At 35.1% G+C, this 26,459-nt stretch overlaps 1 pseudogene; it reads left to right on the top strand.

Annotated features, from left to right (window-relative positions):
* Window positions 383-26,459, top strand: part of LOC106509056 — a 78,341-nt pseudogene continuing 52,264 nt past the window's right edge.

Raw genomic sequence — 26,459 nt, 5'->3', positions numbered from 1 at the left:
GGATGTTAATGCTTAAGAACCTAACTTTTATTATTATTTCTATCACTTCTCATCTACGTTTTAAGACATTGACAATATAAAAAGAAACCACATGAATCTTTCCCTGACCATTTTGCCAGATGAAGTTTGCTCTCTTCTGGCCTCCCAGTTAACTTTGTACAAATATAATGCAATTTCTCACAGTTTGTTTTGCTTTATCCTTCTAACAGAAAAGTGATTATAGGAGAGAGACCTATTTCAGCAATCCATAGAGATCTCATGCTTTTCTTTTTATTGGCAAATTAAGAGAAACAATACTGAATTGAACTTAAGTAATTTTTAGAGTGAATTCATAATGACATAAATTCGAGTATATGGAGTTAGAGGCACTCTGTATTTGAGCATGCGTAAGAATTTGAAAATAGCAAAAAGCAGAAATGCACAAGCCTTTCAGTTTATCAAACCAGAGAAGTGCACCGGGGCTCTTATGCACTTCTCGGCTGTGTGTTACTTTTCTGTTATTCCTATTATTACTATGTAAATTAATGATATATTTTATAGGATTCCTCATTTAACTAAATTTCTAGAATTTACATTTCATTATTTTTTTACAAATCAAAAATTTTAGATCTGTATTTGTAGTAAATTAGAGTTCAAATTTTTCAGGTCTGTTCATTTTGAACTATATTCTTTTTTTTTTTTTTTTTTTTTTTTTGTCTTTTTGCCATTTCTTGGGCCGCTCCAGCGGCATATGAAGGTTCCCAGGCTAGGGTTCGAATCGGAGCTGTAGCCATCCGCCTACGCCAGAGCCACAGCAACGCGGGATCCAAGATGCGTCTGCAACCTGCACCACAGCTCATGGCAACGCCGGATTGTTAACCCACTGAGCAAGGGCAGGGACCGAACCCGCAACCTCGTGGTTCCTAGTCGGATTCGTTAACCACTGCGCCATGATGGGAACTCCCAGAACTATATTCTTAATTAATATAGAAATTTTATTCTAAAGCAATAGATTAAAACAACCATCATTTATCCATTATTTACACGTTTTAGAGTTTATGTGATTATAAGTTAACATTACTTATTTGCATTATGATAAATCATTTCTTCAATTTTCTGATATATGGATTGTTCAATCCACAAGATTTCATGTTTTTTCCCCACAGCTTTATCAGGTATAATTCAAATTCAACAAAAATCCATTTTTACTTTACTGAATATTTAATCTTTAGGACTTAACAGAATTGTGAATATTCTATTAATTAAGCATATCTAAAGATAAGGCATCTGAGACGGTATAGGAATTAGAATGCATTAAAGTAGGAAATATACCAAAAATCCATTTTTAAAGTGTACAGCTTGATTACTTGTGGTGCACCTATTCACTTGTGAAATCTGGTTTTGAAATATTTAGAGTTTGTGTGAGTGTGAGTACTGAATGGTTATAGTTGAAACGCAGAGAAGTAGGACAAACACGGAATGCATAAGCACTTGTCCGCTGCTGTGAAAGAGAGTGAGCCCAAGGTACACCAATTAGTTTTCTAGCTGGTTTTGAACATATTTCGTTTGCTCACAGACAAACTTGTTTATCCTGTTCCCTGACAGAATCCTCCTACCACTATATCCACCCATCAGAATGCTTCCTATTTGTCAATGTCTAAATCAAATCCCAGCTTAGTCCTTCTTTCTGTTGTCATCAAGAAGTTCTGTCATCCATCTTTAACTCCCATTATGTGCTAGCTCACATCCTTTTTTATCGTTAATTTTGAAGATTTCCCAAATACTATTTTCCAAGGCCACAGTGGATTCATGGTGTTTTGTTTTGTTTTGTTTTTTCATTAGAACAATTTAGCAATTATTTGTTAAAAAAACTAATTTATGTAATAATGTTTACATAAATAAATGCATAGGTCAATGTGTCAGTCATCTTGGGCTATCATAACAAAAACAGCCTAAGCTTTTTGACTTAAACAGCAGATTTTTTTTTCCCCCTCACTGTTCTGGAGGCTAAAATTTCATGATCAAGTTGATGGCAGATTTAGTTTCTGGTGATTCCTCTCTTCCTGGTTTGTAGATGGCTACCTTCTGGCTATGAACTCACATGGACTCTTCTCTATGTGCAGAGAGGGAGAAGAGATTTTGTGCTCCTTTCTCTTGTTATAAGGGGCTAGGTTTTAAGGATTATGGCTTCACAACAATGAACTTGTTTGCCCTTTCTTACCTCCATAAAGGCCATATATCCAAATGTAATCATATTTGGGTTAGGGTTTTAACATTTGAGTTTCGGGAAGACACAATTCAGTTCATAATAATCAGCAAAAGATTAACCTCGCCGTGTACTTTTATTTTTGGTTAAAAGATATATATTTTTAGCAATTTAACTCTTTCTAAACAGAGAGTCATAAAACCAGAAAAATCTCCCCTTTTATTATACCATGATCTATTACTTTAATTTCACAGATCTTTGTGGATGTGCTTTGTAGTTGATCCTGCTGAACCATATGTCACATCTACTTAATATCTTAGCTGAGACCACTAATAACTAGAACATGTCCTATGGAATCAAGAAAGGTAGACAGTGGGGCAATACTTGTATTCAGAACATAATTTCTTGACCCAAAGAAAATCCACAAGTCTTAATCCCAGTAGCTTGACCTGACAGCATGAGATAACCAAAGTTAGCACTATGATAGGCTGAAGGAAGTTGATATATCTTTTATTTTGCATTACAGATACCTACTGCTTATTTAATTTTATTAGGTATTTCTAAAGTCATTTTGCATATTCATAAAAATGATTTTTCATGTTTTTTAACAAAAATTCTGGCTAAGAAGGAAATAGATTAACACCCCTCCCCAAATAATCGCCTGCAATATACATAAATGAAATTAAACTTGTCTTGGAGGTGTTAATTTAGATAAATTGTAATGTGTCTAACACTAATCTATTTATCCTTGGTCACAAAATACTGAAGTTGAAAACATACAGTAGATCTTAGAGTCCGTTCATTCCATTAATATCAGTTTTAATATAAGGAAAGTGAGTCTATTAATATGTTTAAATGACTTGTAAGGTCATATCACCTGGGCAAGACTAGTTCCCTAAGTCAAAGGCAACCAGGTTCACAATCTCTAAATGTTTTTATCCTTACTGCGTTTCTTGCATATGATTAGTGGAATCTCTCATCTGACTCCTCATCTGAAAAATACTGATCAAAGATATTCTCTGATATTTTATACTTTATACTTTCTTTATAGAGAAATTAATGAATCCTCACTTTAGATTGCTTATCTCAGTCAGTAAGATATATCCCGAGAGAGAGATATTTTTACTTCTATTCGGAGTAGAGTAACAGAGACCCATTTTAAACTTCCAGTCAAGGATGTTGATGATGAAAGGGGAAAACTATTCCTGTGAGAAAAAAATCCACCTGAAAAGGACAGAAGGAATAATCTGCAGAGCTCATGAAGTACCTGGAATAGTTTGTCCCCATTATCTGTGAAGGAAAAATAGTATAAAGCAGATTATTCAGAATGGTCCCGCCTCAGTAGTGGGACAAAATTAGACTTAAACTAAAGCTATTCTTTTCACACTTAACAAAATTTAAAAGCAAACATTGGAAGATCAAACTATAACCATGTACTTCAGTTGTACACCAGAAGAAATTTCCCAAATTTTAGAGGAATACAAAGATATAGCCCTAAGCAAGGTAAAATTTCACAATGCCAGGAACACAATCAAAAATGTTCTAGCATATGTGTGTATGTAGATAGTACATTTTCATGTCACTTCCTTTTTGATATATAGAAATTCAGTTTTTATTAATATATTGTTTTGTCTTTTAATTGCGGTATTTTCTAACTTTTAAAATGTGACACTGCTTTAGGATGCCCCCCCCGCGATGTTTCTGTGTATCCATTCTCACTTAACTCTTATCTCTGTTCAAATATTATCTCCTCAAAAGATATCTCCTTAAAAAGGTTTAGTTGAAAATATGTCACGTCTCTGCTTTATTTTTGCCATAGCAGTTATTACTTAGAAGTACATTATAAATGTATTTTTTCCTTCAAAACTGCTAAAATATGGTTAATAAGGACAATAAAAGGACAATAAATTTGTTTTATTCTCCACTGTATTCTCCAAACTCTAGTGCTTGAACAGCATAAGGAGTCAGTGATGATTTGCTGAATGAATAAAACATTTGGTAATTGGACAGCTATGTTTTCTGTGGTCAGTTCAAAAACAGATACAGAAAATCTAATAACTTTCAGACTATTTTAAGTCAATTTTAAAGAGTTTATAGACTAAAGAAAGAAATGAATTTTTTGTATAAATTATGAGAATTACTTTTGTAAAGAAATTTCCAGATCAGAAGAAAACTGTTTCTTTAATTCTTGTTATAATAAAAATATTATTAAGAAAAATTACAAAAGCATCCAAGTTGGAAAATATGCACATTATTATAAAATTTTATATACTATAAAATAAGTTATAAATCTAAAAAATGAGGTTTTAAAAAAATCAGTTACAAAATTTAAAAATCATGAACTGAAAAATAATGGATTTATGTGTTACATAACATAAAGACCAAGTGGATGTATTTATATTTAAGTATGTGCAAGATTTGAGATAAAAGTAGTAATCAAAAGTTAATGTCCAGTAAGATACCATAAAGTAATATTAGAGAATAATGATCTGTTAAAGTCATGTTTGTAAGAATACTTTCATAAGTTTTACTTATAATAATACACCTAGGACACAATAATTAGTTCTTTTATTGAACGTAACAACTATTCATTACTGAAGTTTATGAAAGGAATGGAAAGCATTGTGAGTGACACTATTTAAGAACATGAAGGCAAAGTAGACTAGTTCTTAAAATGTTTTCTGAAATATTTTGTATCCAATAATATTGATACACTAGCAGAAGTGCAAGCAATTATATGACTGTTTGATAGCAATAGTGATACACATGTGAGGCATTTGGAAAGGAATTGCATTTTGGTTTTATAAAATATTTCATAAATATATGTTTTTAAGTCTTTGCTAGTGATGATGAGAACAAAATCCAGGGTGCCTTCTGTGGTGCTAGAGATCATCATAAAATTCCATCTGAAACAACTGCCAATTTTAAGGTAACTACTAACATGACCATCTGTAAGTCTCCCTTGATTTACCTTTTATATGTATTGTCTTGTGATCATTTAAAAATGATGTGTAGTCGTGTACAAAAGTAGCTAACTTTATATTTCTCTTTGATCTCCAACCTCCTAAAAAGAATCACAAATTTTATTCTCATATGCCTATTACATTTTATAGAACTAGAATCCATTTTAGTCTTATTATTCATTAAAAGTTAAAATGGGATTAGTATTTTATACAACTTTACACAGTCCCAGATAATTATATTCCTTGTTAAGATTTTGTATGAGATGAAATCTTTTTGGACCAAGTAGTCATATTTCATTGCTTGTTAATGTTACTTACAGTTAATAAAGTACTGACATTTGTGGTAAATAGTTTATGATGATATAGAAAGGATTTTGTTAAATTGCTGGGACATTGTGTGTGGAATTTTATTGAAAGATTTCTCCATATATTTTGAAATGGCCATGCCATTATTTTCTTTATCCAATAATTTAAAGAATATTTAATTAATAAATGTTTTTTTTTTTTTTTGTCTTTTTTTTTTGCCATTTCTTGGGCCACTCCTGCGGCATATGGAGGTTCCCAGGCTAGGGGTCTAATCGGAGCTGTAGCCACTGGCCTATGCCAGAGCCACAGCAATGCGGGATCTGAGTCACGTCTGCAACCTACACCACAGCTCACAGAAACGCTGGATCCTTAACCCACTGAGCAAGGCCAGGGATCAAACCTGCAACCTCATGGTTCCTAGTTGGATTCATTAACCACTGTGCCACAATGGGAACTCCAAGTAAATGTTTTAATGTTTAATCACTCTGAATTTCCTCAGGTAAAATATTCGTCCAATATATTAATTTCAGAGAGAGTAAGAGTATATTGGGAGGATTTTATTTACCATTTCGTAAGTGAAATTAGTACACACACACACATGCGAACACAAAATATGTATATACATAGTCCTTAAATGCATTTCTTATATTCATACATATATACCTATATAATCTTATATGCGTATCTACATGAGAATTAGATCTCTGCTTTTTCTACATGAGCAACAGCTCTGTTTGAATAAGGCATGTTTTCTAAAAATGTAATTACTTGCCATCAATACTATTTTAAACCCTTCCACCTGAAACCCTCACTAGCTGATTTCCTGATTCTATATATTTTGTAAAATGAAATGTAATATTCCTATAATCAGTAAATTAATTTTTCTGTGATAAACAGATCAGGTAAATTTCTAAGGTTAATGGTTGCAAAATAACACAAGTTGTATTCTCTTAAATGAGAAAACAAAGTCTTAGGAAGACAAAATCAACAACAATAGACAAAAGCAATATTTGGAAAATAAATTTTAGAGATTGATTAGGATTACATGTTAAAAATCCTAATTATCTCTTATTTCCTAACTTTCAATCTATTGTAAAGTAAAAACAGACTGCTGATTTAATAGCATTTATATAAGTATAGAAAGAGTAGCTTCTGATTATTTTTACCACCAAATATAAAACAGAAAAACAATTCTCTAATGTGGTGATGTGCTCAACATTGTGTTTTTTCAGCTTTAATAGATTTTGCCAAAAGAATTTTCCAAAGTGATTTTGCCAATTTACGATTATCAGTTCTGTTTCCATGCCAAACCTTAACATTTTTTTGACCTAAAAATAATTTAGCCATTTTTATGGATGTGAAGTATATTCTCTATCAAACTGTGGTTTTAAGTTTAATATAATTTGCCTGATTGCTAATTAATTTAATCATATTTTTATGTGTTCATTGGAAATACAATGAGGCCCTTCCTCCCAAAGACGTGGGTTTCCTGAATTAGTTAAATTTTTTTCTCCTCCTTCCCTCCCTTTCTTTCTTTCTGCTCTCTTTCTTTTTTCACGACCAGTGCCTAAAACGGCTGGCTCAGAATCCGTATTAAAACTCATATGACTCAATGCACATAAACGATAAAAATTATTTGTGTCAGGGTCAAGAATATGTATAGACACTATATAAGTGGGAAAGGTAAGCCAGAAGATCAAGTAACAGTATCTGTTAAATGATACTTTTAAAATTTGGGAGAGTGTCTGTCTTATATCACAAATACCTTATTCAGCATCATCTTGGTAAAATTATTGACTTGCATTTGTTTGGTAAGCTCTAAGTTTTTAATTAGAATGTCTTTGTGCATTATATTTTGTCAAGAAAATGATCTTTTGAAGATTTCCTGTTTAAAATACCAATATTTTCCCTTATTTACTATTATAGATGAATATGCTAATTTTGAATATGTCTATTCTCAATATATGAAATAGTTATTCACCTTTGAGTCTGTTTCGGAAGATTTTTTTCATTGGTTTCATGAAAAGGTCACTTAATATATTAAATGTAACTAATTAAAGTTTCCTCTGTAGTGTGAACATGAAAGCTACAACTGTGATTTCAAATAAAATCTGAGACTACTGTTAATCCTCAGAGCCTCTCTTCTATCCCTATGCTTGATTATCTATAATATTTACTGATAATTCTCATCTATTGTCTATCATCTACTCATTCATTAATCATCTATCTCCCTTTAAACAAGTTAAGTAAGGGGTTCCCGTTGTGGCGCAATGGTTAATGAATCCGACTGGGAACTATGACGTTGCAGGTTCAATCCCTGGCCTTGCCCAGTGGGTTAAGGATCCAGCGTTGCCATGAGCTGTGGTGTAGGCTGCAGATGTGGCTCAGATCTGTTGTTGCTGTGGCTGTGGCATAGGCGCGCAGCTATAGCTCTGATTAGACCCCTAGCCTGGGAACCTCCATATGCTACGGGAGCGGCCCTAGAAAAGGCAAAAAGACAAAAAATAAATAAATAAACAAGGTATGTATTATTATTTTTATTTTTTGTAACAAATTTAAAAAAATGATCATTATTTGCATTCCTTCCTTCTGTTTTATCCTCTGTTGCATCCAAGTAAGTCATTTTTTCTTAAAGCAGAGGTGTACTTTAGGTTACATGAGATCATCAAGAAAATATTGGGAAGGTAACTGAGGCTCTAGGTTTTTTGATCATAGCTGAAGCAATACACTTAATCAAGAAGTATTAATCCATGTCTAATAATGCATAAAATAAAGTTACCTACATTATGTAGTCCATCTTTATTTTTCTGAAAGTGAGTTTCAGTGTTCTCTAACATGAATCCTCTATAGTTACTTAAGCGATACAACACAAATGTATTATTTAGGTCACTGTGCTGGGCACTGAAGACATGGGTCTGATAAATGAGATCACATTTCTCTTTAAGGTAAATTTGTAAGTCAGAAAGAGAAAGACAAATACCGTTTGATATCACTTACATCTGGAATCTAATATAAGGCATAAATGAACCTTTCCACAGAAAAGAAAACCATGGACTTGGAGAACAGACTTGTGGTTGCCAAGGGGGAGAGGGGAGAGAGTGGGGTGGCTGGGGAGCTTGGGGTTAATAGATACAAACTATTGCCTTTGGAATGGATTAGCAATGAGGTCCTGCTGTGTAGCACTGGGAACTATGTCTAGTCTCTTATGGAGCATGATAATGTGCGAAAATAGAATGTGGACATGTATGTGTAACTGGGTCACCATGCTGTACAGTAGAAAAAAAATGTATTTGGGAAATAACTATTAAAAATTTTTAAAAAATATTTATAAAAAAAATTTGTGTTGACCTTGAGATATGAATGAAAGCATAGCAGAAAAATCCTATGTAAAAACATTTCCCCTTTATTTCTTCTTGTTTTTTTTTTGTCTTTTTTTAGGGAAGCACTTGCGACATGTGGAGGTTCCCAGGCTAGGTGTCTAATCAGAGCTGTTGCCGCCGGCCTATGTCACAGCCACAGCAATGCCAGATCTGAGCTGTGTCTGCAACCTACACCACAGCTCATGGAAACACCGGATCCTTAACCCACTGAGCAAGGCCAAGTATCGAACCCTCAACCTCATAGTTCCTAGTCTGATTCCTTTCTGCTGTGCTATGACGGGAACTCCAGCATTTCCCCTTTGTAAATAGGAGTCTCAGTATTAAGATGTCAGTTCTTCTTACCTGATACATAGGTTTCATACAATCCTAATAAAAATTCCAGCATTTTTTGTGTATGTGTGTGTGTCTGAATATCGAAAAAAAAACCCCAGATTCTACAATTTAAATAAAAAGGAAAAATATCCAGATTAGCCAACAAAATATTAAAAGAGAAGAACAAAGTCAAAAGACTGATGCTACTAGATTTTAAGAATTACTATAAAGCTGCAGTAATCAAGACAGTGTGATTTGGAAGAGAGAATGGAAAAATAAATCATTGAAACTGTATAGAGTGTCCAGAAATGGATCCACACAAATATAGTCAACTAATCTTTGGCAAAGGAGAAATGAATACAGTGGAGTAGAGTTTTATCAGCGAGTTATCCTGGAACAATTGGACATCCACATGAAAAAAAAAAGCAGACACTGTACACATATCGCAAAAAACTCAAAAAGGATCACAGACCTGAATAAAAAATGCCAAACTAGAAACTACTAGAAGATAACATACAAGAAAATCTATATGACTTTGGGTTTGGTGACGACTTTTTAGATACAACACCAATGCTTGATCCATGAAAGAAATAAGCTAGACTTCATTAACATTAAAAACTTCAGCTCTAAGAAGGACATTGTCAAGAGAATGAAGACGCCACAGACTGGGAGAAAATATTTGCAAGAGCTTATCAGAAAAAGGACTTCTATCCAAAGCATACAAAGGGTGCTTAAAATTCAACAATAAGAAAATGAACAACCTTATTACAAAACGGGCAAAAGATCTTAACAGACATTTCGCCAAAAAGAGACACACACACACACACAAATACATCAAATACATATATGAAAACATGCACATCATACATCATGATGAAATTAAAATTTCCTATAAACTCTCATGTAAACCTTCCCTTGGGCTAATAATATCGCATATCCTTTCCTAAGCTTATGATCCAAGTAGCCAAAAATTGAAGCCTGACATGCTGAACCAATCAGTGCAGAAATTACATGATTACTATGATATGCTTAGGCCACATAAGACCCACTGTTTGAACTGGGATAGAATGGACATTGGCTAATCAATTCAAATGTCTACTACATGTTCTGTATATAGTTGTATATATCACCTATCTACTCTTAATGTTTTTCAGACTTGTTCTTTATAATGAGGGACATACTATATCAACATATTTAGAATATGTTTTGAAAATTATCAGGAAATAAATGATCCTTAATTATGTTCTGATGCTTCTACCTTAACATCTGTGTAAACTTTTGTAAATCAGATTCAGTAATAAAGTTGAATCTATATTCGTATAGATTTTAGAAAGAATATCAACCTAATTTTATCCTTAATGACCTAACTGTATGATACAGCACCAGGAACCACTACAGTCAAGGTTGAATTAATTAAACATTTTAGCTATTATTTTCACCTTCTAGAACTGCTCTAAATGTTAACAGATGTTAAAAGCTTCCAGAATATTGGACTTTCATTTATTTATTTATTTATTTTTGTCTTTTTAGGGACATACCCATAGCATATGGAGGTTCCCAGGCTAGGGGTCTAATTGGAGCTGTAGCCACTAGCCTATGCCACAGCCACAGCCATAGCCAGATCCAAGCCATGTCTGTGACACAGCTCACACGGCAATGCTGGATCCTTGACCCGCTGAGTGAGGCTAGGGATGGAACCTGCAACCTCATGGTTCCTAGTTGGATTTGTTTCCACTGCACCATGATGGGAACTCCTGGACTTTCATTTAATATACTATCTACCAAGGACAATATTTTGTCTTAGTTATCCTTTAGACATTTTTAGATAATGATCAATGGAAAGAAAACTCAGTTTTTCAGTTTTCAAAAGATATTTACTTTTACCTCAAATAGCAAAAGCTCAAAAAATAATTTAATGTGAGTCAAAAAATCATACACTCCTGTCCATCAGAGATTAAAGATACAAAAACTAAAACCTATATGATTTTCTCATAGCAATTGTTCATGTAATCTAACAAACTACTACCTCTTTTTTTCTTCATTTGTAATGTACATAAAAACCAAACTGGAATGGAGTAAAATTACTCTTAAAGTAATTGAGGAATGAAAGTGTAAGAAATATTAAATGAAAATACCATAAAAATTAAAAAACAGATCAAATAATTTCAAAAGCCTTAAATTATCTCACACTTTAAGATCTGTTGAGAGAAAAAAAATTATTGTGGTATTTAGCGTAAAATTTGCAACATTCTGTTTATAGTATTTTTCAATCACATGGAAATAAATTCTTGGTATTTTATAAATGTAGAACATGATGGAAGATAGCATGGGAAAAAGAATGTGGTATATACACATGTATATATAATGTATGATTGGGTCTCTATATCATACAGCAGAAATTGGAACAACACTGTAAATCAACTATAATAAAAAACGTGTTTATTGGAGATCCCGTTGTGGCGCAGTGGTTAACGAACCCGACTAGGAACCATGAGGTTGTGGGTTCGGTCCCTGCCCTTGCTTAGTGGGTTAATGATCCGGCGTTGCCGTGAGCTGTGGTGTAGGTCGCAGTCGCGGATTGGACCCCGCGTTGCTATGGCCCTGGAGTAGGCCGGAGGATACATCTCCGATTAGACCCCTAACCTGGGAACCTCCATATGCCGTGGGAGCGGCCCAAGAAATAGCAAAAAGACCAAAAAAAAAAAAAAAGTGTTTATGTATTGATAATTTTTCCCTTAAAGGAATAGCCTTGAATTTGAACCAACAATCATCTTTAAGCTAGGGGAGCATATACAAATAGAAGTTCCATTTGCATATCCATGACTATCTTAGAAGTCTGAACAATCTAAATTTGGTTAGAAATACTCATTAATAGCAGCAGCTAAAAATAAATGTATCAACTGACATACACAATCTTTTCTCATGTTCTTCCTGATTTTCCTGAGAGTGCAGCTTAACTTTGTCCTTGAACTTCATGCTGTCTCTATGTAAATGCATTTGTGCTGACTTTGATTTATGAGTCATTGATGAAAGCTATGCACTGTAACATACAACACCAAGGTAATATCTTCTTGCCCATTTAATCCACACAGGAATTTTGATACATAACATATGAACTTTAGATCCAAGAGCAAAAAAGGCAATAAGGTCAAATAGGAGCCCATAGACTCATTTTCCAATTTCTGTTTCATTCTGAACAGTGCTATTTTTCCCTAGGAAGAATTTATGCATAATATATTTCTCCTTGCTTTTCTCTGTTATAATAATTACTTTAATTCTCACTTTTTTCTAATAATAACTAAAATTTTCATCAACTTTTTATACTTCTCACTCCTTGCTGATTATTCTTATGTTCATTTTAGAATGATTATGCTCTGCAGCTCTAATTTTTTTCTTTTTAAATGATATTATCTTTAGTAATCAATAATAATGATCTTGATTCAGAGTTTTTTATAGATCTAAAATTTCTATGTACATTAGGATTAGTACTTTAAATTATAGCAAATACCAAAAAAGCCACACTATGATTACATGTATAATGAATATATACACCAATATTTATAAATAATTTAATTTTGCACAGTTTTTATTTCTATTTTGTCAGTTTTGAAGAAGTGGAACTTTCTATTAAGCTTTTTTTTTTTTTTAGGGCTGCACTCATAGCATATGAAAGTTTGCAGGCTAAGGTTGCAATCGGAGCTGCAGTTGCTGGCCCATGCGACAGTCAAAGCAATGCCAGATCTGAGCCTTGTCTGCAACCTACAGCACAGCTCGCGGCAAAGCTGGATACCTTAACTCACTGAGAGAGGCCAGGAATCCAACCCGCATCCTCATAGATACTAGTCAGGTTCATTATCGCTGAACCACAATGGGAACTCCTGTTGTTATGATTGTTATTTGATTTTATGAGGCAATTTTTAGACTGTGGCTTTAGTAATAGAAAAGTTCTTTGATCTCTACTGAAATTATATTTTGGTTCTAGAAACAACATGCTGAACTGTGGTGGTAGGTCCCAGGAAGAAAAAATACCCCTTGAGTGTTAGCTCCCTTGTAATCAAAATGCCTTTTTTTCTTCTTCATTTTTCTCCATCAGAATGATAGTTTTCTTAGTTTAGAAGAAAGCTTGCTTTCAAATATATTAATTTTGAAGTGTGAATTTTCAAGTTTCTTAGGTTTGTTTCCTTTTATCCAAAAATGGCCATCCCCAAATGAGAGACCATTCAAATCTAACAAGTGACCAAGTGACCACATATAGCTAGATTGTCAGTTTAACAGGTTTTATAACCAAACTTTTAAGTACCAACCTAATCATGGTACGTTATCTCAGGTCAGCACATCACACGATCACACACAAGATTGTGTGTGTGTGTGTGTGTTTTAGTAGTGTTCTGAGATTTCTGTTCATTATATATATATATATATACACACACACACACAAACACACACACACACACACACTATTTTTTCCTTGCTCACATGGTCTTCTGCTGTCATTCCTTCAGGTGACCTAATAACATGCCATCCAAAATGAACATAGGTGATTCTTTTATTTTTTGGTGCTTTAAAAATTTTTTTTATTATTCAATGTAATTATTACATTTATATTTGTACAATGATCATCAAATCCAATTTTATAGGATTTCCATCCCACAAACCCAGTGCATCCCCCCACCCCCCCAAACTGTCTCCTTTGGAGACCATAAGATTTTCAAAGATTGTGAGTCAGCGTCTGTTCTGCAAAGTTCATTATGTCCTTTTTTCAGATTCCACATGTCAGTGAAAGCATTTGATGTTGGTGTCTCACTGTATGGCTGACTTCACTTAGCACAACAATTTCTAGGTCCATCCATGTTGCTAAAAATGCCGGTGTTTCATTTCTTTTAATGGATGAATAATATTCCATTGTGTATATGTACCACATCTTCTTGATCCACTCCTCTGTCAATGGACATTTAGGTTGTTTCCATGTCTTGGCTATTGAAAATAGTGCTGCAATGAACAGTACATGTGTCTTTGTAAGTCATGGTTTTCTCAGGAGTGGGATTGCTGGATCAAATGGTAGTTCTATTTTTAGTTTTCTGAGGAATCTCCATCCTGCTTTCCACAGTGGTTGCACCAATTTACATTCCTACCAACAGGGTACTAGGGTTCCTTTTTCTCCACACCCTCTCCAGCACTTACTTTTTGTAGATGATGGCCATTCTGGCTGGTGTAATGTGGCACCTCATAGTGGTTTTGATTTGCATTTCTCTAATAGTGAGTGATGTTGAACATCTTTTCATGAGTTTTGGGGCATCTGTATGTCTTCTTTGGAGAACTGTCTGTTTAGATCTTCTGCCCATGTTTTGATGGGGTTGTTTCTTTTTTTGGTATGGAGCTACAGAAGGTGTTTATAAATTTGGGAGATCAATCCCTTGTTAAGTTGATTCACTTGCAAAGATTTTCTCCCATTCTGTGGGTTGTCTTTTCACTTGTTTAGGGTTTCCTTTGCTGTGCATAAACTTTTAAATTTGATTAGGTGCCATTTGTTTATTTTTGTTTTTATTGTCAATACTCTAAGAGGTGGATCTGAGAAGATGTTGCTGTTGTTTATGTCAGAGAGGGTTTGGCCTATGTTTTCCTCTAAGAGTTTTAGAGTGTCTGGTCTTATATCTAGGCCTTTCATCCATTTGGAGTTTATTTTTGTGTATGGTGTTAGGGAGTGTTCTCATTTCATTCTTTTCCTTGTGGCTGTCCAGTTTTCCCAGCACCACTTATTGAAGGGGCTGTCCTTTCTCCATTGTATCTTCTTGCCTCCTTTGTCATAGATGAGTTGGCTGTAGGTGTGTGGGTTGAATTCTGGGCTTTCTATCCTGTTGCACAGATCTATATGTCTGTCTTTGTGCCAGTACCATACGATTTTGGTGATTGTTGCTTTGTAGTATAGTCTGAAGTCCAGGAGCCTGATTCCTCCAGCTCCATTTTTCTTTTTCAGGATGTCTTTGGCTAGTCTGGGTCTTTTGTGCTTCCCAGCAAACTTTACAATATTGTGTTCAAGTTCTGTGAAAAATGTCCTTGGTAACTTGGTAGGGATTGCATTGAATCTGTAGATTGCCTTGGGTAGTATAGTCATTTTGATAATATTGATTCTTCCAATCCAAGAGCATTGTATGTCTTTCCATCTATTTGTGTCATCTTTGATTTCTTTCATCAGTGTCTTATAGTTTTCAGAGTACAGGTCTTTGGTCTCTTTAGGTAGATTTACTCTTAGGTATTTTATTCTTTTGGATGCGATGGTAAATGGGATTGCTTCCCTAATTTCTCTTTGTGCTCTTTCATTGTTAGTGTATAGAAATGCCCTCGATTTCTGTGTATTAATTTTGTATCCTTGACTTTGCCAAATTCATGGATGAGCTCTAACAGTTTTCTGGTAGACTGTTTAGGATTCTCTAGGTGTAGTATCATGTCATCTGCAAATAGTGATAGTTTTACTTCTTCCTTTCCAATTTGGATTCCTTTTATCTCTTTTACTTCTCTGATTGCTGTGGCTAGGACTTCCAAAACTATGTTGAAGAGTAGTGGCGAGAGCACACATCCTTGCCTTGTTCCTGATCTCAGCGGGAATTCTTTCAGCTTTTCACCATTGAGAATGATGTTGGCTGTGGGTTTGTCAGGTATGGCCTTTATGATGTTGAGGTATGTTCCCTCTCTGCCTACTTTCTGAAGGGTTTTTATCAGAAATGGGTGTTGGATTTTGTCAAAGGCTTTTTGCACGTCTGTTGAGAGGATCATATGGTTTTTATTCTTCAGTTTGTTAATGTGGTATATCACACTGATGGATTTGCGGATGTTGAAGAACCCTTGCATCCCTGGGATAAATCCCACTCGATCATGATGTACAGTCCTTTCAATGTATTGTTGGATGCGGTTTGCTAGTATTTTGTGGAGGATTTTTGCATCGATGTTCATCAGTGATATTGGCTTGTGGTTTTCTTTTTTTGTGGTATCATTGCCTGGTTTTAGTATCAGCGTGATGGTGGCCTCATAGAATGAGTTTGGGAGTATCCCTTCCTCTGCAAATTTTTGAAATAGTTTCAGAAGGAGAAGTGTTAGCTCTTCTCCAAATGTTTGATAGAATTCGCCTGTGAAGCCATCTGGTGCTGGACTTTTTTTTTTTTTTTTTTTTTTTTTGTCTTTTTGCCATTTCTTGGCCACTTCTGCAGCATATGGAGGTTCCCAGGCTAGGGGTTGAATCGGAGCTGTAGCCACCGGCCTACGCCAGAGCCACAGCAACGCGGGATCCGAGCCGCATCTGCAACCTACACCACAGCTCACAGCAACGCCGGATTGTTAACCCACTGAGCAAGGGCAGGGACCGAACCTGCAACCTCATGGTTGCTAGTCGGATTCGTTAACCGACTAGGAACGAATCCTGCGCCACGACGGGAACTCCTGTTTGCTAGAAGTTTTTAAATCACAGTTTCAATTTCAGTTCTTTTGATTGGTCCATTCATCTTTTCTATTTCATCTTGGTTTAGTCTTGGAAGATTGTGCTTTTCTAAGAATTCGCCCATTTCTTCTAGGTTGTCTGTTTTATTGGCATATAGTTGCATATAGTAATCTCATGATCTTTTGTATCACTGTGATGTCTGTTGTTACTTCTCCTTTTTCATTTCTAATTTTATTGATTTGAGTCCTCTCTCTTTTTTTCTTGATAAGTCTGGCTAAGGGTTTATCAATTTTGTTGAGCTTTTCAAAGAACCAGCTTTTCGTTTAATTGATCTTTTCTATGGTTTTCTTTGTTTCTGTTTCATTGATTTTTGCTCTGTTCTTTATGATTTCTTTCCTTCTACTAACTTTAGGTTTTGTCTCTTATTCTCTCTGGAGCTGCTTTCGTGTAAAGTTACTTGTTTATTTGATCTTTTTCCTGTTTCCTGAGGTGGGCTTGTATTGCTATAAACTTTCCTCTTAGAACGGCTTTTGCTGCATCCCATATGTTTTAGAGTGTCATATCTTTGTTATCATTTGCCTCTAGGTATTTTTTAATTTCCACTTTGATTTCTTCAGTGATCCATTGGTTGTTGAGTAGCATGTTGTTTAGTCTCCACGTGTTTGTGTTTTTTGCATATTTTTTCTTGTTGTTGATTTCCAGTTGCATTGCATTGTGGTCTGAAGAGATGTTTGATATGATTTCAATTTTCTTAAAATTACCAAGGTTGGATTTGTAGCCCAGGAGGTAATCCATCTTAGAGAATGTTCCCTGTGCACTTGAGAAGAATGTGTATTCTGTTGCTTTTGGATGGAATATCCTATGAATATCAATTAAGTCCATCTGGTCTAATGCTTCATTCAGGGCCTGCGTTTCCTTATTGATTTTCTGTCTGGTTGATCTGTCCATTGCTGTACGTGGGGTGTTAAAAGTCCCCCACTATGATTGCGTTATTGTCGATTTATCCTTTTAAGGTTGTTAGCAGTTGCCTTATATATTGTGGTGAACCTATGTTGGGTGCGTAGATATTTAAAATTGTTATATCTTCTTCTTGGATCGATCCTTTGATCATTAGGTAGTGACCTTTTTGTCCCTTAAAATATTCTTCATTTTAAAGTCTATTTTGTTTGGTATGAGTATTGCTACTCCAGCTTTCTTTTGATCCCCGTTTGCATGAAATATTTTCTTCCATCCTCTCACTTTCAATTTGTATGTGTCCCTAGAAGTGAAGTGGGTCTCTTGAAGACAGCATATATATGGGTCTTGTTTTGTATCCATTCAGCCAGTCTATATCTTTTGGTTGGGGTGTTAAGTCCATTAACTTTTAAAGTAATTATTGATATGTATATTCTTATTGTCATTTTATTAATTGCTTTGATTTGTTTTTGTTGCTCTTTTTTCTTCCCTTCTTTTCTTGTTCTCTCCTCTTCTGCTTTGATGAATATCTTTAGTGTTGTATTTGAGTTGATTTTTCTTTGTGTGGTTAATTGTTGATTTTTGGTTTGCAGTTATTCTGAAGTTTTGATATAAGAGTCTAAATATATACAAATGAGATTGTTTTAAGTTTAGGGTCTCTTAATTGCACCTGGATCTCCAGTGTCCTGCGTTTGTACCCTCCTCTTCTCATGATTTCTGATTTTGGCGCCGTAATTGTGTGTAGATGATTTCATATCTTTACTGTATATATACCTTTACTGTTGAGCCTTGTCATTTGTGGTATTTTGGTTTCTAGTTGCTGCATTTTCTTTTCTGTCTAGAGAAGTTTCTTTAGTATTTGTTGCAAAGCTGGCTTAGTGTTGCTGAATTCCCTTAGCTTTTGCTTATCTGTGAAGGTTTTGATTTCTCCTTCAAATCTGAATGAGAGCCTTGCTGGGTAAAGCAATCTTGGTTGAGGTTTTTTCCCTTCATCACATTAAGTATATCTTGCCACTCCCTTCTGTCCAGCAGGGTTTCTGCTGAAAAATCTGCTGATAACATTATTTGGGTTCCTTTGTATGTTATTTGTTTCATTTCCCTAGCTGCTTTCAAGATTTTCTCTTCGTCTTTAATTTTGGTCAGTTTGATTAATATGTGTCTTGGGGAGTTGCTCCTTGGGTTTCTTTTATGTGGTATTTGTTGTGCTTCCTGGATTTGAGAGAGTGGTTCCTTTCCCATGTTAGGGAAGTTTTCGGCTATTATCTCTTTGAATAATTTTTCTCTCCCCTTCTCCTCTCTTCTCCTTCTGGCACCCCTATAATACGGATTTTGGTGCGTTTAACATTGTCCCAGAGTTCTCTGAGGCTCTCTTCATTTGTTTTCAATCTTTTTTCTCTTTTCTGTTCCACATCGGTGATTTCCACTAATCTGTCCTCCACCTTACTTATACGTTCTTCTGCCTCCTGTATTCTGCTGTTAGCTGCCTCTAGTGAATTTTTTATTTCAGTTATTGTATTTTGCATCTCTTCTTGTTCAAGTTTTATATCTTGTATCTCTTTGGTCAGTGTTTCCTGTAAGTTATCCATCTTTGCCTCCAGTTTATTTCCAATGTCTTGCATCATCTTCAGCATCAACAGTCTAAAGTCTTTTTGCTGTAGGCTGAGAATCTCCTCAATGCTTAGCTGGATTGTTGTTTGGCCTGGGGCTTATCAGCACTGATGAATGGGGCCAGATTTTTCCCAAAATGGCCACCTCCAGAGAATGGCACACTGCTAAATATTCCAGAGAGTTTTACTTCCAATGTCCTTCCCCCACAACAAGCCACATTCACCCCTGTTTTCCCAGGAGGTCTTCCAAGAACTGTAGTCTGGTTTGACCCAGATTCCTATGGAGACTTTGCTTTGCCCTGGGACCCAGTACACATGAAAATCTGTGTGTAGCTTTTAAGAATGTGGTCTCTGTTTCCCCTAGTCCAATGGCACTCCTGTGCAGAAGCCCCACTGGCCTTCAATGCCAGATGCTCTGGGCCCTCCTTCTTCCAGTGCCAGATCACCACACGTGGGAGTTTGATATGGGGTCAGAACTCTCACTCCTGTAGGTGAATCTCTGTGAACCAGTTACTTTCCAGTATGTGGGGCTTCCCACCTGGGAGGTATGGGGTTGTTTATGTCATGTAATCGCCCCTCCTACCTCTTGCTGTGGCCACCTCTCTGTCTTCTGGAGTAGGATATCATTTTGAAAGTTTCCAGTCCATTTGGTTGAAGTTTGCTCAGTATTTGGTTGTAAATTTTGTTGTTTTTAGAAGAGAAGTTGAGCTCCAGTCCTTCTATTCCTCCATCATAATCCCGGTCAAACATGGATCATTATGATGTCACCATTTGATACAGATTGCTGGTGTCATATTTCTACTCAGCACAAAAATTGTCCACATGCTCGTAAAATTCTTGAATAACCCAATCCAGAAATTCATGTGCATATCTGCTTCTTGAGATCTCTACAACCTCTATGATAGCATTTATTATGTATAATACATTGCCAAGTCTTTGAATCAACTTGTGCAAGCAACAAAAATGAATTAAGGTATGTAGACTCTATTTCCTTTTATTGAAGAAGTTTGCATAGGATTAGCACATATTCTCATTAAATGCTTCCTAGGATTCAGCAGTGTAGCCATCTTGCTCTGTGTGCCGTTTTTGTGGAATGGCATCTATTAACAAATTGAAATTCTTCATAGAGTATGCAATATGTTTGAATCTTTTATGGCATTTTAATTGTATAATTTTTCTACCAAATATAACAGTTAACAATCACATTCTTCATATGGTTGTACTTTTCAATAAAAATATGTTTCTTTTTACCCTAGAGCCTAAGTGCATTAGTCATTTCACTTCAAAACTCTCATTTTTTGTGATATTTAAGTTCTCCTTTATTTTTCAGCTGGCAGGATTACATCTTCAGGTACATTTTCAAAAAGATTTCCTAGGTATTAAATTTCTACATTATGTAGATAATTAAAAATGATTTCTTCTATCTTGATATATGAATAATATCTGGTCATTTAATATTACTAAGATTTCTGAAGTTAACATAAAATGTTTATTTTATTTTAGATATGAAGCTGACCTAATTCTTATGCTCAACTGCTACAAGTTTATACATGTAACTTGTCAGAACACTTGATCTTGATTATTTCTATTTATTTTTCTTGAACAGATATGTGTTTTGTATCTACAGATTTGAGAGTCTGTTTGAAATATATTTTTCTCTCCTGTTTTTATTTTTCTATTTTATTTGCTCAGCTTACTTCTCCATAAATCTCAATCATTATTTTTTATTTATTTTTTTGTCTTTTGAGGGCCACACCCACAGCATATGGAAATTTCCAGGCTATGGCTCGAATCAGAGCTGTGGCTGCTGTCCTAGCTACAGCCACAGCAACACAGGATCCAAACTCATTTGTGACCTACACCACAGCTCATTGCAACACTAGATCCTTAACCCACTGAGCAAGGCCAGGGGTTGAACCCTCATTCTCATGTATACTACTCTTGTTACTGCTGAGCCATGATGGGAACTCCCCTCAATCATTCCTAAGGTAGGTCTCCTATATTTCCTTACTTCATCTAATCAGTTACTGGTGGCATACCATATCGCTATTCTGCCCACATTCTTGGAGATTTTACCACATCACAATGTCTGTGAACCTCAGTGCTTCAGTACACATTAGGAAGCCAGCTTCTGTACTTCCTTTTTCAAAGACTGCCTTGGGCCCCTAGAGACATATCATCAGTAGTAACAGAGAGCTAACATAACTAGTAGTTTACATCTCTGCCACCTCTTTCCCCTTGAGAGCAGTTAACCAATGACAGCACTGCCCTCCTGTGAGATCCCAGCTCCTTCTCCATGGAAACCATATAGTTCATTCTATAGTTCTTCTGTGATCAAGCTCATGCCTACCTATTGAAGAACATTTTTACTGACACCTCACTCTGGCTTGGCTTTCTTATCCCCTTACCTCTAAGAATTCTTCCTTAAAAGTCATTTGCCTGGAGAACCTCATCTTAATACATGCTTCTGGGAAATACAAATTAAACTAATAGTTCCTTACATCTATATAGTATTTGTCCTTTTGTGTGTTCTAAACACTAGAATGTGTTAACAATTAATCAAAAAGGGGAAAATAACATATAAAAATAATAAATGAAAATATCTCTAATCTTGGATATATTCCCTGACCTATATCAGTGATCTTCTCTTAAATCAGTGGTGAGGCAGGGATACTAGAGAAAGTGTGAATTAATTGATATGAATGTTCAACTTTCATAAAAAAGTTAGTAAAATATAGTTCTTAAACCAAACCTTTGCTGAATGAGCTTGCACTGAGCTACTAGAACTAATCTGAAATTTCAATTGACCGTTATCACACTCATTCTTCTTTCCCAGTGCTCCTGGAATGTCAATGCTCTTATTTGCAATGCTATTAAGATTGATAGAATAATATGTATGTAATACCCTGAGTTCTAGCGAGAAATTTAAGCAGACAGTAGTAGTATGAGTGGTTATACTGATACTCATTTTTGCCTCATTTTTAGAATTAGATGGATGGCAGAAGATAAATGACAACAAGTAAAATTAGTATGAGCTGCTTCATGAACAATTCTTAGGTTATTTTGTAGCACTCCCTAATCCTTTCTACTTCAGTGTTCTCTGAAGTGCAAAGTGGCTCACTTTCTCAGTGATTTTTTTTCTTCCCTTCAGAGGAAACAGAAAATACCCTGAATATTGAGAAAGAAACCCAACCCCAGTCATTTCATTCACTGAGAGTTTTGGATTCTCAATCAGTCTTTCTCCTCTCACTTCCTGTCTTCTAGAATGCATCTCTTTTCTCATTAATCCCCATCACCCTTACCTGGTCCAAGACACCATTATTTCTAACCTGAATTATTCTCTAACTAATCATGAAAGATATGATATAGCACACGCAGGCACATGCACACATGCATACTTCCTGTTTAAATACTTTCATTTTGGATAACAAACATCTTTCCATGGACTTGATTTTGCCCTGACACTTTTTCTTTGCCTCATTACTTCTTGAACTTGAACTTTCCTTCAGATCAATTTAATCATCTCTTCCTCAGAATCATTCTATTATTTTTTGAGTTTTGACAGTTGGTCCTACTCTATTAACTTATGAAAAGATTATTTCTCCTTTACAAGATATACTACAGTTAATATTTTTAATATATATATGTGATAATTTGATCAATTCCAATTTTACCTCAAGACTGTAAGATGCATGAGGAAAATAACTGAATGTTTTAAAAGAGTTTCATCTCCATTAGTTAGCTCAGATTCTTTGTGTTGATATAAGTGTTATTCCTCTAAGATAAATATTCAGGAGTATGATTGGTGAGCCTTAAGTTGGCGAGGTGCATATTTAAATTTCAAAGAAACTGATAAGTTATATTGAAGAGTGGCTGTACCACTTTACATTCCTATCAAAATATTATGGCCTAAATTTTCCTAAGTAAGGATGGTACTGAACATCTTGTCATGTGCTAACTCGTCATGCATATGTCGTCTTTGGTGAAATGTCCCTTCATGGCTTTGGCCATTTTCTAATTTGTTTCTTGTTTAAATGTTGAGTTTGGAGAATATATATTCTAGACATGAGTCCTATACCAATATATGGCTTGCAAATGGTATTTACTATTCTTTATCTTGTTTTACTTCATTCTCTTAGAATTTCAGAGCAAATATTTTAAATTACAATAAAGTCCATTTCTTTTTCTTTTGTAGGGTATGTTTTTGGTATAATGTCTAAGAACTCTTTATCAACCATTAGTTCTTAATGATTTTCACCTATATTGCTTTCTAAAGTTTTATGGTTATCATCTCCAAATAGGAGCAGGTTTATTTTTTTTCTCTCCAGTCTAGATGCTCTTGCTTCCTTTTCTTGCCTTTTTGTCTAGTTAAGACTTCTAGGACTTTATTCCCCAAATTAGAGGGAAAGCATCAGTTTTAAGTGTAATGGTGGCTATTGGTTTTATGTAGATGTTTTTTGGGAAGTTGAGTAAGTTTCCTTTTATTCCTAGATTTTTGAGGGGTTTTATTATGAATATGTGTTGAATTGTGTCAATTGTTTGCTGCATCAATTAATATAATCATAATATATTTTTCTTTAGACTTTTGTTATTGTGGATTATACTGATTGGCTTTTTAATACTGAATCAGTGTTGTATCTCTGGAATAATTTCCAAATGGTTGTAGTGGATAATTAGTGTTATGTATTATTGATTATCCACTAGATGTGCTAATATTTTGTTAAAGTTTATATGTCTATATTCATGAGGTACTGTTTTGTAGATTTCTTGTTCTTTTTGTCTGGTTAAGGAATCAGAATAACATTGGCCCCAAAAAAATGACGAGAAGCATTCCTTCCTTTTATATTTTCTGGCGTAGATTATAGAGTTTCATTATCAATTCTGTCTTAAACATTTTCTAAATTCTTCAGTATAACCATCTGGACTCAGATATTTCTTTTTTAACATTTAAAAAAATTTCAAATTCAATTTATGTGGTAGTTATTGGGCTATTCAAAGTCTTGGGTTGTAGTAGCTTGTGCTTTTGGGTTGTCAAATGTACTTCAATGCTTTGGTCATAGTGTTCTCTTATGAAGATTTTTGATATCTTCAGGGATGTACTGATATACACGGTTTCATCCTAATATTAGTCATCTGTTTCTTCTCTCTTTTTTTACACATGCCAGTCTTGCTTAGAGCTTTGTCATTTTTATTGATCCTTTCAAAAGCCAGCTTTGTGTTTCATTTATTTTTCTCTATAGTTTTTTTTTTCACTTTTAAGTTTATTGATTTCTACTCTTATTTCCTTCCTTCTGCTTGCTTTGGGTTTATTTTGCTCTTTTCCTTGTTTCCAGTGGTATGTGCTTGTATTATTACTCTGTGATTTTTTTGGTCCTTTTTTAAAAGGTATGTATTCAGTGCTACTCATTTCTCTTCCACCACTGCACTAGCTGCACCTTAAACATTTTAATATGATGCATGCTCATTTGTATTTTGTTTAATATATTTAAAATTTTCCTTTGAAATTTCCTCATTGACAATGGTATATTAACATTGTTTTGTTTAGTTTCTAGGAGATTGTTCTGTCATGTTTTTGTTATTGATTCTTTTTCCCATTGTGATCAAAGAATACTTCCCACATTATTTTATTTACCTTACATTAGTTGATATTCATTTTATTATATATATATATATATATATATATATATATATGTATATATATATATATATAGTCTTTTGTCCTTTTAGGGCTGCACCTGTGGCATATGGAGGTTCCCAGGCTAGGGGTCTAGTTGGAGCTGTTGCTGCCGATCTACACCAGAGCCACAGCAACGCCAGATTTGAGCCATGTCTGTGACCTACACCACAGCTCATGGCAATGCTGGATCCTTAACCCACTGAACGAGGCCAGAGATCAAACCCTCAACCTCATGGCTCCTAGTCTGATTTGTTTCCACTGCACCATGACAAGAACTCCAATATTCATTTTAAGGCAAAATATATGGACTCTTAAATGTTCCTTGGAAACTTGAAAAGACTATATATTCTGATATTGTTTGATAGAATGTTATAATTGAGAATTAGATACTGTTGGTTGATAATGTTGAGTTTTTCTATTTCTTGATGATTTTTGTGTACTGTGAATTGTCTGATCATCTACCAGTTGTTGATGAAAGTACTAAGGATTTCTGAAATTTTAATTGTGGATTTTTTTTTTTCATTTAGGGAAACTGTTTCTGCATATAACTGTTCTGCTTTTGATGCATATGCACTTAGGATTATTATATCTTCTCACTGTACTTTTATTATTGTGTAATGTCCTTCTTTGTGGTAATTCCTTTTGCTCTGAACTTTGGTTTTTGTCTTGTGTGTGTGTGTGTGTGTGTGTGTGTGTGTATTTGCCATTTCTTGGGCCACTCCCATGGCATATGGAGGTTCCCAGGCTAGGTGTCTCATCAGAGCTGTAGCTGCCAGCCTATACCACAGCCACAGCAATGCGGGATCTGAACCACATCTGCAACCTACACCACAGCTCACAGCAATGCAGGGTACTTAATTCACTGAGCAAGGCCAGGGATCGAACCCACAACCTCACGGTTCCTAGTTGGATTTGTTAACCACTGAGCCACAACAGGAACTCCTTAACTTTGGTTTTAATGTAGATATTCCTGCTTTATTTGATTAACATGTACATGTTAAACCTTTCAATTATTCCACTAACCCTATCTCTAGTATAATATTTGAAATATGTTTCTTAGAGCTTATAGTTCAGACAGGTTGTTCTTTTATGTACTTTTCCAATCTCTCTCTTTTATCTGAATCTTTTGTTTTGGAAAGCTTTCTCTTATGCTTCCCCAATAGGGGAATGGGGCACTTGCTTATTACTGTCAGCAGTAAATGCTATCTTTCCTAAGACACTACTGATATACCCTGCCTGTGAGAAGGAAGATCATCCTGTTTCTGTTCCCTATGTGGCTTCCACTAACAACATGGGATTGAGGGTTTTGTTACTTCTGGGCAGTGGTGAAAGTTCTGGTTTCAACTTAGGCTCCTCTGACACTGTGAGGGAGTGGGATGGAGAGGTTACTTATTGCTGCTGGTTGGATGTGAAAGTCAGGCTACTTAAATGTTCTCCAGGGACACTGTGAGAGTGCATGTGTTTGTGTGTGTGTGTCTCATTACCACTGGGTAGGGAAGAAATTCCCAGCTCTCTCTCATTTGAACTTGTGCTGTACCCCATCTCTTCTAGCAACTGATTGGAGAGTCTGTACTTCCACCATCGACCAGCTATAATGATGCACACCTCATTGGTGTGCTATCACATATTTTTTCATGGTACTGGTT

The sequence above is a fragment of the Sus scrofa genome, chromosome 1 (genome assembly GCF_000003025.6).
Source record: "Sus scrofa isolate TJ Tabasco breed Duroc chromosome 1, Sscrofa11.1, whole genome shotgun sequence".
NCBI lineage: Eukaryota > Metazoa > Chordata > Mammalia > Artiodactyla > Suidae > Sus > Sus scrofa.
The sequence above is the reverse complement of the archived record's forward strand: the minus strand, read 5'-3'. Positions and strand labels throughout refer to the sequence as shown.